This window comes from Balaenoptera ricei, chromosome 20 (assembly GCF_028023285.1).
Source record: "Balaenoptera ricei isolate mBalRic1 chromosome 20, mBalRic1.hap2, whole genome shotgun sequence".
Taxonomy (NCBI): Eukaryota; Metazoa; Chordata; class Mammalia; order Artiodactyla; family Balaenopteridae; genus Balaenoptera; species Balaenoptera ricei.
This window is the reverse complement of record NC_082658.1, coordinates 31,230,544-31,247,413: the sequence shown is the minus strand read 5'-3', so window position 1 is coordinate 31,247,413 and position 16,870 is coordinate 31,230,544.

Genomic DNA, 16,870 nt, shown 5'->3' with positions numbered 1-16,870 from the left:
TCGAGGGTCAGAAAGAGGAAATGAGCCGACAGGCCCACGGGGATGCCAGTTCTCTCCAGCCACAACGCTAGCAGCCTCAGACACGCGGGTTCTCTTTGGGACATGAAAGAACCCTATGCTTGGAAGCTTCTTCCATCCAGTTTGAGAGCCGCACTTCCACTGCCTCCTAGGATTCCAGGTGTTGCCTTGCCGTCACAATTTCCAATTCTTAGGCCTATGACGGCAGAGTGTCTGGCAGTTCTCAGAGAGACCTTAGGAATGCAGGCTTTTTGGCTCCTTCCACTGACAAACCAGCTCCTCCAGATCCTCTGTCGATAGGCATTTCATGTCAGAATATCTCTGGGCGCCCTCATTCCTCCTCCACGAAGTAAGACACAAACGGAATTGCCCGAAAGGGAGGAAGCCCTCTGAGTCCGGCAGAGAGGCAGTCTCTCCCCCTCAGCATTCCCCCATGGCTGAGCCCAGGGCATGGGACCGAGAGAGGGAGAAAGACAGCCGTGACCCCGAGCTTTTCCACAATGTAGTATAGGCCTCACCCTCAAGCTCACGTCAATCGCCTAGAGAAAACAGCAGGCCTCGGTCTGCTTTCCTGTGGCTAGGAAACTTGGCTTTCATTCCTTAGGTGGCACACTGGCTCAGGACTGCCCTGCCCGAAGCACTCACGGGGTGCAGCCCTATTTGTTGAGATCAGCCCTTCTGGCTCTCTCTCGGATGAAGCAACTGGAAAAGAGCCGTTCGTAATCTTCGGACCGTGGGAGCTCGCCCCAGTCTACACCAGAACAGCACTCTGAGGAGCTGCTGACGTTTGGTAGCAAAATCTCCGCTTCTGAAGAGAAACATTTCGCTGTCAGTGGGTTCCATCAGCCTTGCCATATTTTCTCAGCTGGCTATGATGGAGGGCAGTCAGTGGGCAGACTCACCTGAGGCCCTCCTTCCCAGACTGTGATACAGACAGACCCGCCGCCTGCTTCAGCCCAAAGGGACGGCTTACGGTGAGGCAAAAACCCTGTGTTGGAAAGTTCCTGCCTAACCCTCGCCCAAGCACAAGCAAATCGGTCATCGGCCAAAGACTTTCCCCACAAGTTGAACATGTTTGCTCCCCTCTAGCCTCCGAAGGCCGAGTTTACCTAGCTAGGACTCACACTGCAGGAAGGGTACTCAGGGTGCTGGTGACTGCAAGTTGTTTCACCAGGCAGCCCACATCGGGTACAGCCACTTGCATTTTCCAGGGGCACAGCGCAAAGGGTGTCAGCTAACGCGCCTCCAGCCTGGGAGGGCCCACATACACTCTCTGAATGGGAAACAAGCCCATGCCTTCAGTGTGAAAGGCCGCTATGCCTCCTTGCTTCGGCAGCCCAGGGATAGCGTCAGCTCTGAAATGCCTCCAAAGGAGCAGGCTCAGAGACCCTTTGAACCGCAGAGCAGGTGCGGCCCAGAACAAGGACTGCTCTTGGGCTGAGAACACCCACTGCCCAGCGCCTCTTTTGGCTACACACGTGTAGTGGGAGGGTGTTGAATTCTGCTGCGTGATAACTTCTCCGGGCCACGTGGTGTGAGCGCAGGTAGAGTGGCCCTCCATCTCCTCCCAGTTTCCTGCCTAAGTTGTACAAGGCAAACTCCCTGCTTGAATCCCCGGGTGGGGTACGTACCCTCCAGAGAAAGGTGGATGCTTGGGACCCAGGGCTAGTCTCTATGTCGATGTTCTGTGCATCAGCTTCGCAGCTGTTCTCTCTAAGCGGGTCCCAAAGGCTTTTTGGAAGACTTTCCTTCGAGGGTCAGAAAGAGGAAATGAGCCGACAGGCCCACGGGGATGCCAGTTCTCTCCAGCCACAACGCTAGCAGCCTCAGACACGCGGGTTCTCTTTGGGACATGAAAGAACCCTATGCTTGGAAGCTTCTTCCATCCAGTTTGAGAGCCGCACTTCCACTGCCTCCTAGGATTCCAGGTGTTGCCTTGCCGTCACAATTTCCAATTCTTAGGCCTATGACGGCAGAGTGTCTGGCAGTTCTCAGAGAGACCTTAGGAATGCAGGCTTTTTGGCTCCTTCCACTGACAAACCAGCTCCTCCAGATCCTCTGTCGATAGGCATTTCATGTCAGAATATCTCTGGGCGCCCTCATTCCTCCTCCACGAAGTAAGACACAAACGGAATTGCCCGAAAGGGAGGAAGCCCTCTGAGTCCGGCAGAGAGGCAGTCTCTCCCCCTCAGCATTCCCCCATGGCTGAGCCCAGGGCATGGGACCGAGAGAGGGAGAAAGACAGCCGTGACCCCGAGCTTTTCCACAATGTAGTATAGGCCTCACCCTCAAGCTCACGTCAATCGCCTAGAGAAAACAGCAGGCCTCGGTCTGCTTTCCTGTGGCTAGGAAACTTGGCTTTCATTCCTTAGGTGGCACACTGGCTCAGGACTGCCCTGCCCGAAGCACTCACGGGGTGCAGCCCTATTTGTTGAGATCAGCCCTTCTGGCTCTCTCTCGGATGAAGCAACTGGAAAAGAGCCGTTCGTAATCTTCGGACCGTGGGAGCTCGCCCCAGTCTACACCAGAACAGCACTCTGAGGAGCTGCTGACGTTTGGTAGCAAAATCTCCGCTTCTGAAGAGAAACATTTCGCTGTCAGTGGGTTCCATCAGCCTTGCCATATTTTCTCAGCTGGCTATGATGGAGGGCAGTCAGTGGGCAGACTCACCTGAGGCCCTCCTTCCCAGACTGTGATACAGACAGACCCGCCGCCTGCTTCAGCCCAAAGGGACGGCTTACGGTGAGGCAAAAACCCTGTGTTGGAAAGTTCCTGCCTAACCCTCGCCCAAGCACAAGCATATTGGTCATCGGCCAAAGACTTTCCCCACAAGTTGAACATGTTTGCTCCCCTCTAGCCTCCGAAGGCCGAGTTTACCTAGCTAGGACTCACACTGCAGGAAGGGTACTCAGGGTGCTGGTGACTGCAAGTTGTTTCACCAGGCAGCCCACATCGGGTACAGCCACTTGCATTTTCCAGGGGCACAGCGCAAAGGGTGTCAGCTAACGCGCCTCCAGCCTGGGAGGGGCCACATACACTCTCTGAATGGGAAACAAGCCCATGCCTTCAGTGTGAAAGGCCGCTATGCCTCTTTGCTTCGGCAGCCCAGGGATAGCGTCAGCTCTGAAATGCCTCCAAAGGAGCAGACTCAGAGACCCTTTGAACCGCAGAGCAGGTGCGGCCCAGAACAAGGACTGCTCTTGGCCTGAGAACACCCACTGCCCAGCGCCTCTTTTGGCTACACACGTGTAGTGGGAGGGTGTTGAATTCTGCTGCGTGATAACTTCTCCGGGCCACGTGGTGTGAGCGCAGGTAGAGTGGCCCTCCATCTCCTCCCAGTTTCCTGCCTAAGTTGTACAAGGCAAACTCCCTGCTTGAATCCCCGGGTGGGGTACGTACCCTCCAGAGAAAGGTGGATGCTTGGGACCCAGGGCTAGTCTCTATGTCGATGTTCTGTGCATCAGCTTCGCAGCTGTTCTCTCTAAGCGGGTCCCAAAGGCTTTTTTGAAGACTTTCCTTCGAGGGTCAGAAAGAGGAAATGAGCCGACAGGCCCACGGGGATGCCAGTTCTCTCCAGCCACAACGCTAGCAGCCTCAGACACGCGGGTTCTCTTTGGGACATGAAAGAACCCTATGCTTGGAAGCTTCTTCCATCCAGTTTGAGAGCCGCACTTCCACTGCCTCCTAGGATTCCAGGTGTTGCCTTGCCGTCACAATTTCCAATTCTTAGGCCTATGACGGCAGAGTGTCTGGCAGTTCTCAGAGAGACCTTAGGAATGCAGGCTTTTTGGCTCCTTCCACTGACAAACCAGCTCCTCCAGATCCTCTGTCGATAGGCATTTCATGTCAGAATATCTCTGGGCGCCCTCATTCCTCCTCCACGAAGTAAGACACAAACGGAATTGCCCGAAAGGGAGGAAGCCCTCTGAGTCCGGCAGAGAGGCAGTCTCTCCCCCTCAGCATTCCCCCATGGCTGAGCCCAGGGCATGGGACCGAGAGAGGGAGAAAGACAGCCGTGACCCCGAGCTTTTCCACAATGTAGTATAGGCCTCACCCTCAAGCTCACGTCAATCGCCTAGAGAAAACAGCAGGCCTCGGTCTGCTTTCCTGTGGCTAGGAAACTTGGCTTTCATTCCTTAGGTGGCACACTGGCTCAGGACTGCCCTGCCCGAAGCACTCACGGGGTGCAGCCCTATTTGTTGAGATCAGCCCTTCTGGCTCTCTCTCGGATGAAGCAACTGGAAAAGAGCCGTTCGTAATCTTCGGACCGTGGGAGCTCGCCCCAGTCTACACCAGAACAGCACTCTGAGGAGCTGCTGACGTTTGGTAGCAAAATCTCCTCTTCTGAAGAGAAACATTTCGCTGTCAGTGGGTTCCATCAGCCTTGCCATATTTTCTCAGCTGGCTATGATGGAGGGCAGTCAGTGGGCAGACTCACCTGAGGCCCTCCTTCCCAGACTGTGATACAGACAGACCCGCCGCCTGCTTCAGCCCAAAGGGACGGCTTACGGTGAGGCAAAAACCCTGTGTTGGAACGTTCCTGCCTAACCCTCGCCCAAGCACAAGCAAATCGGTCATCGGTCAAAGACTTTCCCCACAAGTTGAACATGTTTGCTCCCCTCTAGCCTCCGAAGGCCGAGTTTACCTAGCTAGGACTCACACTGCAGGAAGGGTACTCAGGGTGCTGGTGACTGCAAGTTGTTTCACCAGGCAGCCCACATCGGGTACAGCCACTTGCATTTTCCAGGGGCACAGCGCAAAGGGTGTCAGCTAACGCGCCTCCAGCCTGGGAGGGGCCACATACACTCTCTGAATGGGAAACAAGCCCATGGCTTCAGTGTGAAAGGCCGCTATGCCTCTTTGCTTCGGCAGCCCAGGGATAGCGTCAGCTCTGAAATGCCTCCAAAGGAGCAGACTCAGAGACCCTTTGAACCGCAGAGCAGGTGCGGCCCAGAACAAGGACTGCTCTTGGGCTGAGAACACCCACTGCCCAGCGCCTCTTTTGGCTACACACGTGTAGTGGGAGGGTGTTGAATTCTGCTGCGTGATAACTTCTCCGGGCCACGTGGTGTGAGCGCAGGTAGAGTGGCCCTCCATCTCCTCCCAGTTTCCTGCCTAAGTTGTACAAGGCAAACTCCCTGCTTGAATCCCCGGGTGGGGTACGTACCCTCCAGAGAAAGGTGGATGCTTGGGACCCAGGGCTAGTCTCTATGTCGATGTTCTGTGCATCAGCTTCGCAGCTGTTCTCTCTAAGCGGGTCCCAAAGGCTTTTTGGAAGACTTTCCTTCGAGGGTCAGAAAGAGGAAATGAGCCGACAGGCCCACGGGGATGCCAGTTCTCTCCAGCCACAACGCTAGCAGCCTCAGACACGCGGGTTCTCTTTGGGACATGAAAGAACCCTATGCTTGGAAGCTTCTTCCATCCAGTTTGAGAGCCGCACTTCCACTGCCTCCTAGGATTCCAGGTGTTGCCTTGCCGTCACAATTTCCAATTCTTAGGCCTATGACGGCAGAGTGTCTGGCAGTTCTCAGAGAGACCTTAGGAATGCAGGCTTTTTGGCTCCTTCCACTGACAAACCAGCTCCTCCAGATCCTCTGTCGATAGGCATTTCATGTCAGAATATCTCTGGGCGCCCTCATTCCTCCTCCACGAAGTAAGACACAAACGGAATTGCCCGAAAGGGAGGAAGCCCTCTGAGTCCGGCAGAGAGGCAGTCTCTCCCCCTCAGCATTCCCCCATGGCTGAGCCCAGGGCATGGGACCGAGAGAGGGAGAAAGACAGCCGTGACCCCGAGCTTTTCCACAATGTAGTATAGGCCTCACCCTCAAGCTCACGTCAATCGCCTAGAGAAAACAGCAGGCCTCGGTCTGCTTTCCTGTGGCTAGGAAACTTGGCTTTCATTCCTTAGGTGGCACACTGGCTCAGGACTGCCCTGCCCGAAGCACTCACGGGGTGCAGCCCTATTTGTTGAGATCAGCCCTTCTGGCTCTCTCTCGGATGAAGCAACTGGAAAAGAGCCGTTCGTAATCTTCGGACCGTGGGAGCTCGCCCCAGTCTACACCAGAACAGCACTCTGAGGAGCTGCTGACGTTTGGTAGCAAAATCTCCTCTTCTGAAGAGAAACATTTCGCTGTCAGTGGGTTCCATCAGCCTTGCCATATTTTCTCAGCTGGCTATGATGGAGGGCAGTCAGTGGGCAGACTCACCTGAGGCCCTCCTTCCCAGACTGTGATACAGACAGACCCGCCGCCTGCTTCAGCCCAAAGGGACGGCTTACGGTGAGGCAAAAACCCTGTGTTGGAACGTTCCTGCCTAACCCTCGCCCAAGCACAAGCAAATCGGTCATCGGTCAAAGACTTTCCCCACAAGTTGAACATGTTTGCTCCCCTCTAGCCTCCGAAGGCCGAGTTTACCTAGCTAGGACTCACACTGCAGGAAGGGTACTCAGGGTGCTGGTGACTGCAAGTTGTTTCACCAGGCAGCCCACATCGGGTACAGCCACTTGGATTTTCCAGGGGCACAGCGCAAAGGGTGTCAGCTAACGCGCCTCCAGCCTGGGAGGGGCCACATACACTCTCTGAATGGGAAACAAGCCCATGGCTTCAGTGTGAAAGGCCGCTATGCCTCTTTGCTTCGGCAGCCCAGGGATAGCGTCAGCTCTGAAATGCCTCCAAAGGAGCAGACTCAGAGACCCTTTGAACCGCAGAGCAGGTGCGGCCCAGAACAAGGACTGCTCTTGGGCTGAGAACACCCACTGCCCAGCGCCTCTTTTGGCTACACACGTGTAGTGGGAGGGTGTTGAATTCTGCTGCGTGATAACTTCTCCGGGCCACGTGGTGTGAGCGCAGGTAGAGTGGCCCTCCATCTCCTCCCAGTTTCCTGCCTAAGTTGTACAAGGCAAACTCCCTGCTTGAATCCCCGGGTGGGGTACGTACCCTCCAGAGAAAGGTGGATGCTTGGGACCCAGGGCTAGTCTCTATGTCGATGTTCTGTGCATCAGCTTCGCAGCTGTTCTCTCTAAGCGGGTCCCAAAGGCTTTTTGGAAGACTTTCCTTCGAGGGTCAGAAAGAGGAAATGAGCCGACAGGCCCACGGGGATGCCAGTTCTCTCCAGCCACAACGCTAGCAGCCTCAGACACGCGGGTTCTCTTTGGGACATGAAAGAACCCTATGCTTGGAAGCTTCTTCCATCCAGTTTGAGAGCCGCACTTCCACTGCCTCCTAGGATTCCAGGTGTTGCCTTGCCGTCACAATTTCCAATTCTTAGGCCTATGACGGCAGAGTGTCTGGCAGTTCTCAGAGAGACCTTAGGAATGCAGGCTTTTTGGCTCCTTCCACTGACAAACCAGCTCCTCCAGATCCTCTGTCGATAGGCATTTCATGTCAGAATATCTCTGGGCGCCCTCATTCCTCCTCCACGAAGTAAGACACAAACGGAATTGCCCGAAAGGGAGGAAGCCCTCTGAGTCCGGCAGAGAGGCAGTCTCTCCCCCTCAGCATTCCCCCATGGCTGAGCCCAGGGCATGGGACCGAGAGAGGGAGAAAGACAGCCGTGACCCCGAGCTTTTCCACAATGTAGTATAGGCCTCACCCTCAAGCTCACGTCAATCGCCTAGAGAAAACAGCAGGCCTCGGTCTGCTTTCCTGTGGCTAGGAAACTTGGCTTTCATTCCTTAGGTGGCACACTGGCTCAGGACTGCCCTGCCCGAAGCACTCACGGGGTGCAGCCCTATTTGTTGAGATCAGCCCTTCTGGCTCTCTCTCGGATGAAGCAACTGGAAAAGAGCCGTTCGTAATCTTCGGACCGTGGGAGCTCGCCCCAGTCTACACCAGAACAGCACTCTGAGGAGCTGCTGACGTTTGGTAGCAAAATCTCCTCTTCTGAAGAGAAACATTTCGCTGTCAGTGGGTTCCATCAGCCTTGCCATATTTTCTCAGCTGGCTATGATGGAGGGCAGTCAGTGGGCAGACTCACCTGAGGCCCTCCTTCCCAGACTGTGATACAGACAGACCCGCCGCCTGCTTCAGCCCAAAGGGACGGCTTACGGTGAGGCAAAAACCCTGTGTTGGAAAGTTCCTGCCTAACACTCGCCCAAGCACAAGCATATTGGTCATCGGCCAAAGACTTTCCCCACAAGTTGAACATGTTTGCTCCCCTCTAGCCTCCGAAGGCCGAGTTTACCTAGCTAGGACTCACACTGCAGGAAGGGTACTCAGGGTGCTGGTGACTGCAAGTTGTTTCACCAGGCAGCCCACATCGGGTACAGCCACTTGCATTTTCCAGGGGCACAGCGCAAAGGGTGTCAGCTAACGCGCCTCCAGCCTGGGAGGGCCCACATACACTCTCTGAATGGGAAACAAGCCCATGCCTTCAGTGTGAAAGGCCGCTATGCCTCCTTGCTTCGGCAGCCCAGGGATAGCGTCAGCTCTGAAATGCCTCCAAAGGAGCAGACTCAGAGACCCTTTGAACCGCAGAGCAGGTGCGGCCCAGAACAAGGACTGCTCTTGGGCTGAGAACACCCACTGCCCAGCGCCTCTTTTGGCTACACACGTGTAGTGGGAGGGTGTTGAATTCTGCTGCGTGATAACTTCTCCGGGCCACGTGGTGTGAGCGCAGGTAGAGTGGCCCTCCATCTCCTCCCAGTTTCCTGCCTAAGTTGTACAAGGCAAACTCCCTGCTTGAATCCCCGGGTGGGGTACGTACCCTCCAGAGAAAGGTGGATGCTTGGGACCCAGGGCTAGTCTCTATGTCGATGTTCTGTGCATCAGCTTCGCAGCTGTTCTCTCTAAGCGGGTCCCAAAGGCTTTTTGGAAGACTTTCCTTCGAGGGTCAGAAAGAGGAAATGAGCCGACAGGCCCACGGGGATGCCAGTTCTCTCCAGCCACAAGGCTAGCAGCCTCAGCCACGCGGGTTCTCTTTGGGACATGAAAGAACCCTATGCTTGGAAGCTTCTTCCATCCAGTTTGAGAGCCGCACTTCCACTGCCTCCTAGGGTTCCAGGTGTTGCCTTGCCGTCACAATTTCCAATTCTTAGGCCTATGACGGCAGAGTGTCTGGCAGTTCTCAGAGAGACCTTAGGAATGCAGGCTTTTTGACTCCTTCCAATGACAAACCAGCTCCTCCAGATCCTCTGTCGATAGGCATTTCATGTCAGAATATCTCTGGGCGCCCTCATTCCTCCTCCACGAAGTAAGACACAAACGGAATTGCCCGAAAGGGAGGAAGCCCTCTGAGTCCGGCAGAGAGGCAGTCTCTCCCCCTCAGCATTCCCCCATGGCTGAGCCCAGGGCATGGGACCGAGAGAGGGAGAAAGACAGCCGTGACCCCGAGCTTTTCCACAATGTAGTATAGGCCTCACCCTCAAGCTCACGTCAATCGCCTAGAGAAAACAGCAGGCCTCGGTCTGCTTTCCTGTGGCTAGGAAACTTGGCTTTCATTCCTTAGGTGGCACACTGGCTCAGGACTGCCCTGCCCGAAGCACTCACGGGGTGCAGCCCTATTTGTTGAGATCAGCCCTTCTGGCTCTCTCTCGGATGAAGCAACTGGAAAAGAGCCGTTCGTAATCTTCGGACCGTGGGAGCTCGCCCCAGTCTACACCAGAACAGCACTCTGAGGAGCTGCTGACGTTTGGTAGCAAAATCTCCTCTTCTGAAGAGAAACATTTCGCTGTCAGTGGGTTCCATCAGCCTTGCCATATTTTCTCAGCTGGCTATGATGGAGGGCAGTCAGTGGGCAGACTCACCTGAGGCCCTCCTTCCCAGACTGTGATACAGACAGACCCGCCGCCTGCTTCAGCCCAAAGGGACGGCTTACGGTGAGGCAAAAACCCTGTGTTGGAAAGTTCCTGCCTAACCCTCGCCCAAGCACAAGCATATTGGTCATCGGCCAAAGACTTTCCCCACAAGTTGAACATGTTTGCTCCCCTCTAGCCTCCGAAGGCCGAGTTTACCTAGCTAGGACTCACACTGCAGGAAGGGTACTCAGGGTGCTGGTGACTGCAAGTTGTTTCACCAGGCAGCCCACATCGGGTACAGCCACTTGCATTTTCCAGGGGCACAGCGCAAAGGGTGTCAGCTAACGCGCCTCCAGCCTGGGAGGGCCCACATACACTCTCTGAATGGGAAACAAGCCCATGCCTTCAGTGTGAAAGGCCGCTATGCCTCCTTGCTTCGGCAGCCCAGGGATAGCGTCAGCTCTGAAATGCCTCCAAAGGAGCAGACTCAGAGACCCTTGGAACCGCAGAGCAGGTGCGGCCCAGAACAAGGACTGCTCTTGGGCTGAGAACACCCACTGCCCAGCGCCTCTTTTGGCTACACACGTGTAGTGGGAGGGTGTTGAATTCTGCTGCGTGATAACTTCTCCGGGCCACGTGGTGTGAGCGCAGGTAGAGTGGCCCTCCATCTCCTCCCAGTTTCCTGCCTAAGTTGTACAAGGCAAACTCCCTGCTTGAATCCCCGGGTGGGGTACGTACCCTCCAGAGAAAGGTGGATGCTTGGGACCCAGGGCTAGTCTCTATGTCGATGTTCTGTGCATCAGCTTCGCAGCTGTTCTCTCTAAGCGGGTCCCAAAGGCTTTTTGGAAGACTTTCCTTCGAGGGTCAGAAAGAGGAAATGAGCCGACAGGCCCACGGGGATGCCAGTTCTCTCCAGCCACAAGGCTAGCAGCCTCAGCCACGCGGGTTCTCTTTGGGACATGAAAGAACCCTATGCTTGGAAGCTTCTTCCATCCAGTTTGAGAGCCGCACTTCCACTGCCTCCTAGGGTTCCAGGTGTTGCCTTGCCGTCACAATTTCCAATTCTTAGGCCTATGACGGCAGAGTGTCTGGCAGTTCTCAGAGAGACCTTAGGAATGCAGGCTTTTTGACTCCTTCCAATGACAAACCAGCTCCTCCAGATCCTCTGTCGATAGGCATTTCATGTCAGAATATCTCTGGGCGCCCTCATTCCTCCTCCACGAAGTAAGACACAAACGGAATTGCCCGAAAGGGAGGAAGCCCTCTGAGTCCGGCAGAGAGGCAGTCTCTCCCCCTCAGCATTCCCCCATGGCTGAGCCCAGGGCATGGGACCGAGAGAGGGAGAAAGACAGCCGTGACCCCGAGCTTTTCCACAATGTAGTATAGGCCTCACCCTCAAGCTCACGTCAATCGCCTAGAGAAAACAGCAGGCCTCGGTCTGCTTTCCTGTGGCTAGGAAACTTGGCTTTCATTCCTTAGGTGGCACACTGGCTCAGGACTGCCCTGCCCGAAGCACTCACGGGGTGCAGCCCTATTTGTTGAGATCAGCCCTTCTGGCTCTCTCTCGGATGAAGCAACTGGAAAAGAGCCGTTCGTAATCTTCGGACCGTGGGAGCTCGCCCCAGTCTACACCAGAACAGCACTCTGAGGAGCTGCTGACGTTTGGTAGCAAAATCTCCTCTTCTGAAGAGAAACATTTCGCTGTCAGTGGGTTCCATCAGCCTTGCCATATTTTCTCAGCTGGCTATGATGGAGGGCAGTCAGTGGGCAGACTCACCTGAGGCCCTCCTTCCCAGACTGTGATACAGACAGACCCGCCGCCTGCTTCAGCCCAAAGGGACGGCTTACGGTGAGGCAAAAACCCTGTGTTGGAAAGTTCCTGCCTAACCCTCGCCCAAGCACAAGCATATTGGTCATCGGCCAAAGACTTTCCCCACAAGTTGAACATGTTTGCTCCCCTCTAGCCTCCGAAGGCCGAGTTTACCTAGCTAGGACTCACACTGCAGGAAGGGTACTCAGGGTGCTGGTGACTGCAAGTTGTTTCACCAGGCAGCCCACATCGGGTACAGCCACTTGCATTTTCCAGGGGCACAGCGCAAAGGGTGTCAGCTAACGCGCCTCCAGCCTGGGAGGGCCCACATACACTCTCTGAATGGGAAACAAGCCCATGCCTTCAGTGTGAAAGGCCGCTATGCCTCCTTGCTTCGGCAGCCCAGGGATAGCGTCAGCTCTGAAATGCCTCCAAAGGAGCAGACTCAGAGACCCTTTGAACCGCAGAGCAGGTGCGGCCCAGAACAAGGACTGCTCTTGGGCTGAGAACACCCACTGCCCAGCGCCTCTTTTGGCTACACACGTGTAGTGGGAGGGTGTTGAATTCTGCTGCGTGATAACTTCTCCGGGCCACGTGGTGTGAGCGCAGGTAGAGTGGCCCTCCATCTCCTCCCAGTTTCCTGCCTAAGTTGTACAAGGCAAACTCCCTGCTTGAATCCCCGGGTGGGGTACGTACCCTCCAGAGAAAGGTGGATGCTTGGGACCCAGGGCTAGTCTCTATGTCGATGTTCTGTGCATCAGCTTCGCAGCTGTTCTCTCTAAGCGGGTCCCAAAGGCTTTTTGGAAGACTTTCCTTCGAGGGTCAGAAAGAGGAAATGAGCCGACAGGCCCACGGGGATGCCAGTTCTCTCCAGCCACAAGGCTAGCAGCCTCAGCCACGCGGGTTCTCTTTGGGACATGAAAGAACCCTATGCTTGGAAGCTTCTTCCATCCAGTTTGAGAGCCGCACTTCCACTGCCTCCTAGGGTTCCAGGTGTTGCCTTGCCGTCACAATTTCCAATTCTTAGGCCTATGACGGCAGAGTGTCTGGCAGTTCTCAGAGAGACCTTAGGAATGCAGGCTTTTTGACTCCTTCCAATGACAAACCAGCTCCTCCAGATCCTCTGTCGATAGGCATTTCATGTCAGAATATCTCTGGGCGCCCTCATTCCTCCTCCACGAAGTAAGACACAAACGGAATTGCCCGAAAGGGAGGAAGCCCTCTGAGTCCGGCAGAGAGGCAGTCTCTCCCCCTCAGCATTCCCCCATGGCTGAGCCCAGGGCATGGGACCGAGAGAGGGAGAAAGACAGCCGTGACCCCGAGCTTTTCCACAATGTAGTATAGGCCTCACCCTCAAGCTCACGTCAATCGCCTAGAGAAAACAGCAGGCCTCGGTCTGCTTTCCTGTGGCTAGGAAACTTGGCTTTCATTCCTTAGGTGGCACACTGGCTCAGGACTGCCCTGCCCGAAGCACTCACGGGGTGCAGCCCTATTTGTTGAGATCAGCCCTTCTGGCTCTCTCTCGGATGAAGCAACTGGAAAAGAGCCGTTCGTAATCTTCGGACCGTGGGAGCTCGCCCCAGTCTACACCAGAACAGCACTCTGAGGAGCTGCTGACGTTTGGTAGCAAAATCTCCTCTTCTGAAGAGAAACATTTCGCTGTCAGTGGGTTCCATCAGCCTTGCCATATTTTCTCAGCTGGCTATGATGGAGGGCAGTCAGTGGGCAGACTCACCTGAGGCCCTCCTTCCCAGACTGTGATACAGACAGACCCGCCGCCTGCTTCAGCCCAAAGGGACGGCTTACGGTGAGGCAAAAACCCTGTGTTGGAAAGTTCCTGCCTAACCCTCGCCCAAGCACAAGCATATTGGTCATCGGCCAAAGACTTTCCCCACAAGTTGAACATGTTTGCTCCCCTCTAGCCTCCGAAGGCCGAGTTTACCTAGCTAGGACTCACACTGCAGGAAGGGTACTCAGGGTGCTGGTGACTGCAAGTTGTTTCACCAGGCAGCCCACATCGGGTACAGCCACTTGCATTTTCCAGGGGCACAGCGCAAAGGGTGTCAGCTAACGCGCCTCCAGCCTGGGAGGGCCCACATACACTCTCTGAATGGGAAACAAGCCCATGCCTTCAGTGTGAAAGGCCGCTATGCCTCCTTGCTTCGGCAGCCTAGGGATAGCGTCAGCTCTGAAATGCCTCCAAAGGAGCAGACTCAGAGACCCTTTGAACCGCAGAGCAGGTGCGGCCCAGAACAAGGACTGCTCTTGGGCTGAGAACACCCACTGCCCAGCGCCTCTTTTGGCTACACACGTGTAGTGGGAGGGTGTTGAATTCTGCTGCGTGATAACTTCTCCGGGCCACGTGGTGTGAGCGCAGGTAGAGTGGCCCTCCATCTCCTCCCAGTTTCCTGCCTAAGTTGTACAAGGCAAACTCCCTGCTTGAATCCCCGGGTGGGGTACGTACCCTCCAGAGAAAGGTGGATGCTTGGGACCCAGGGCTAGTCTCTATGTCGATGTTCTGTGCATCAGCTTCGCAGCTGTTCTCTCTAAGCGGGTCCCAAAGGCTTTTTGGAAGACTTTCCTTCGAGGGTCAGAAAGAGGAAATGAGCCGACAGGCCCACGGGGATGCCAGTTCTCTCCAGCCACAAGGCTAGCAGCCTCAGCCACGCGGGTTCTCTTTGGGACATGAAAGAACCCTATGCTTGGAAGCTTCTTCCATCCAGTTTGAGAGCCGCACTTCCACTGCCTCCTAGGATTCCAGGTGTTGCCTTGCCGTCACAATTTCCAATTCTTAGGCCTATGACGGCAGAGTGTCTGGCAGTTCTCAGAGAGACCTTAGGAATGCAGGCTTTTTGACTCCTTCCAATGACAAACCAGCTCCTCCAGATCCTCTGTCGATAGGCATTTCATGTCAGAATATCTCTGGGCGCCCTCATTCCTCCTCCACGAAGTAAGACACAAACGGAATTGCCCGAAAGGGAGGAAGCCCTCTGAGTCCGGCAGAGAGGCAGTCTCTCCCCCTCAGCATTCCCCCATGGCTGAGCCCAGGGCATGGGACCGAGAGAGGGAGAAAGACAGCCGTGACCCCGAGCTTTTCCACAATGTAGTATAGGCCTCACCCTCAAGCTCACGTCAATCGCCTAGAGAAAACAGCAGGCCTCGGTCTGCTTTCCTGTGGCTAGGAAACTTGGCTTTCATTCCTTAGGTGGCACACTGGCTCAGGACTGCCCTGCCCGAAGCACTCACGGGGTGCAGCCCTATTTGTTGAGATCAGCCCTTCTGGCTCTCTCTCGGATGAAGCAACTGGAAAAGAGCCGTTCGTAATCTTCGGACCGTGGGAGCTCGCCCCAGTCTACACCAGAACAGCACTCTGAGGAGCTGCTGACGTTTGGTAGCAAAATCTCCTCTTCTGAAGAGAAACATTTCGCTGTCAGTGGGTTCCATCAGCCTTGCCATATTTTCTCAGCTGGCTATGATGGAGGGCAGTCAGTGGGCAGACTCACCTGAGGCCCTCCTTCCCAGACTGTGATACAGACAGACCCGCCGCCTGCTTCAGCCCAAAGGGACGGCTTACGGTGAGGCAAAAACCCTGTGTTGGAAAGTTCCTGCCTAACCCTCGCCCAAGCACAAGCATATTGGTCATCGGCCAAAGACTTTCCCCACAAGTTGAACATGTTTGCTCCCCTCTAGCCTCCGAAGGCCGAGTTTACCTAGCTAGGACTCACACTGCAGGAAGGGTACTCAGGGTGCTGGTGACTGCAAGTTGTTTCACCAGGCAGCCCACATCGGGTACAGCCACTTGCATTTTCCAGGGGCACAGCGCAAAGGGTGTCAGCTAACGCGCCTCCAGCCTGGGAGGGGCCACATACACTCGCTGAATGGGAAACAAGCCCATGCCTTCAGTGTGAAAGGCCGCTATGCCTCCTTGCTTCGGCAGCCCAGGGATAGCGTCAGCTCTGAAATGCCTCCAAAGGAGCAGACTCAGAGACCCTTTGAACCGCAGAGCAGGTGCGGCCCAGAACAAGGACTGCTCTTGGCCTGAGAACACCCACTGCCCAGCGCCTCTTTTGGCTACACACGTGTAGTGGGAGGGTGTTGAATTCTGCTGCGTGATAACTTCTCCGGGCCACGTGGTGTGAGCGCAGGTAGAGTGGCCCTCCATCTCCTCCCAGTTTCCTGCCTAAGTTGTACAAGGCAAACTCCCTGCTTGAATCCCCGGGTGGGGTACGTACCCTCCAGAGAAAGGTGGATGCTTGGGACCCAGGGCTAGTCTCTATGTCGATGTTCTGTGCATCAGCTTCGCAGCTGTTCTCTCTAAGCGGGTCCCAAAGGCTTTTTGGAAGACTTTCCTTCGCGGGTCAGAAAGAGGAAATGAGCCGACAGGCCCACGGGGATGCCAGTTCTCTCCAGCCACAAGGCTAGCAGCCTCAGCCACGCGGGTTCTCTTTGGGACATGAAAGAACCCTATGCTTGGAAGCTTCTTCCATCCAGTTTGAGAGCCGCACTTCCACTGCCTCCTAGGGTTCCAGGTGTTGCCTTGCCGTCACAATTTCCAATTCTTAGGCCTATGACGGCAGAGTGTCTGGCAGTTCTCAGAGAGACCTTAGGAATGCAGGCTTTTTGACTCCTTCCAATGACAAACCAGCTCCTCCAGATCCTCTGTCGATAGGCATTTCATGTCAGAATATCTCTGGGCGCCCTCATTCCTCCTCCACGAAGTAAGACACAAACGGAATTGCCCGAAAGGGAGGAAGCCCTCTGAGTCCGGCAGAGAGGCAGTCTCTCCCCCTCAGCATTCCCCCATGGCTGAGCCCAGGGCATGGGACCGAGAGAGGGAGAAAGACAGCCGTGACCCCGAGCTTTTCCACAATGTAGTATAGGCCTCACCCTCAAGCTCACGTCAATCGCCTAGAGAAAACAGCAGGCCTCGGTCTGCTTTCCTGTGGCTAGGAAACTTGGCTTTCATTCCTTAGGTGGCACACTGGCTCAGGACTGCCCTGCCCGAAGCACTCACGGGGTGCAGCCCTATTTGTTGAGATCAGCCCTTCTGGCTCTCTCTCGGATGAAGCAACTGGAAAAGAGCCGTTCGTAATCTTCGGACCGTGGGAGCTCGCCCCAGTCTACACCAGAACAGCACTCTGAGGAGCTGCTGACGTTTGGTAGCAAAATCTCCTCTTCTGAAGAGAAACATTTCGCTGTCAGTGGGTTCCATCAGCCTTGCCATATTTTCTCAGCTGGCTATGATGGAGGGCAGTCAGTGGGCAGACTCACCTGAGGCCCTCCTTCCCAGACTGTGATACAGACAGACC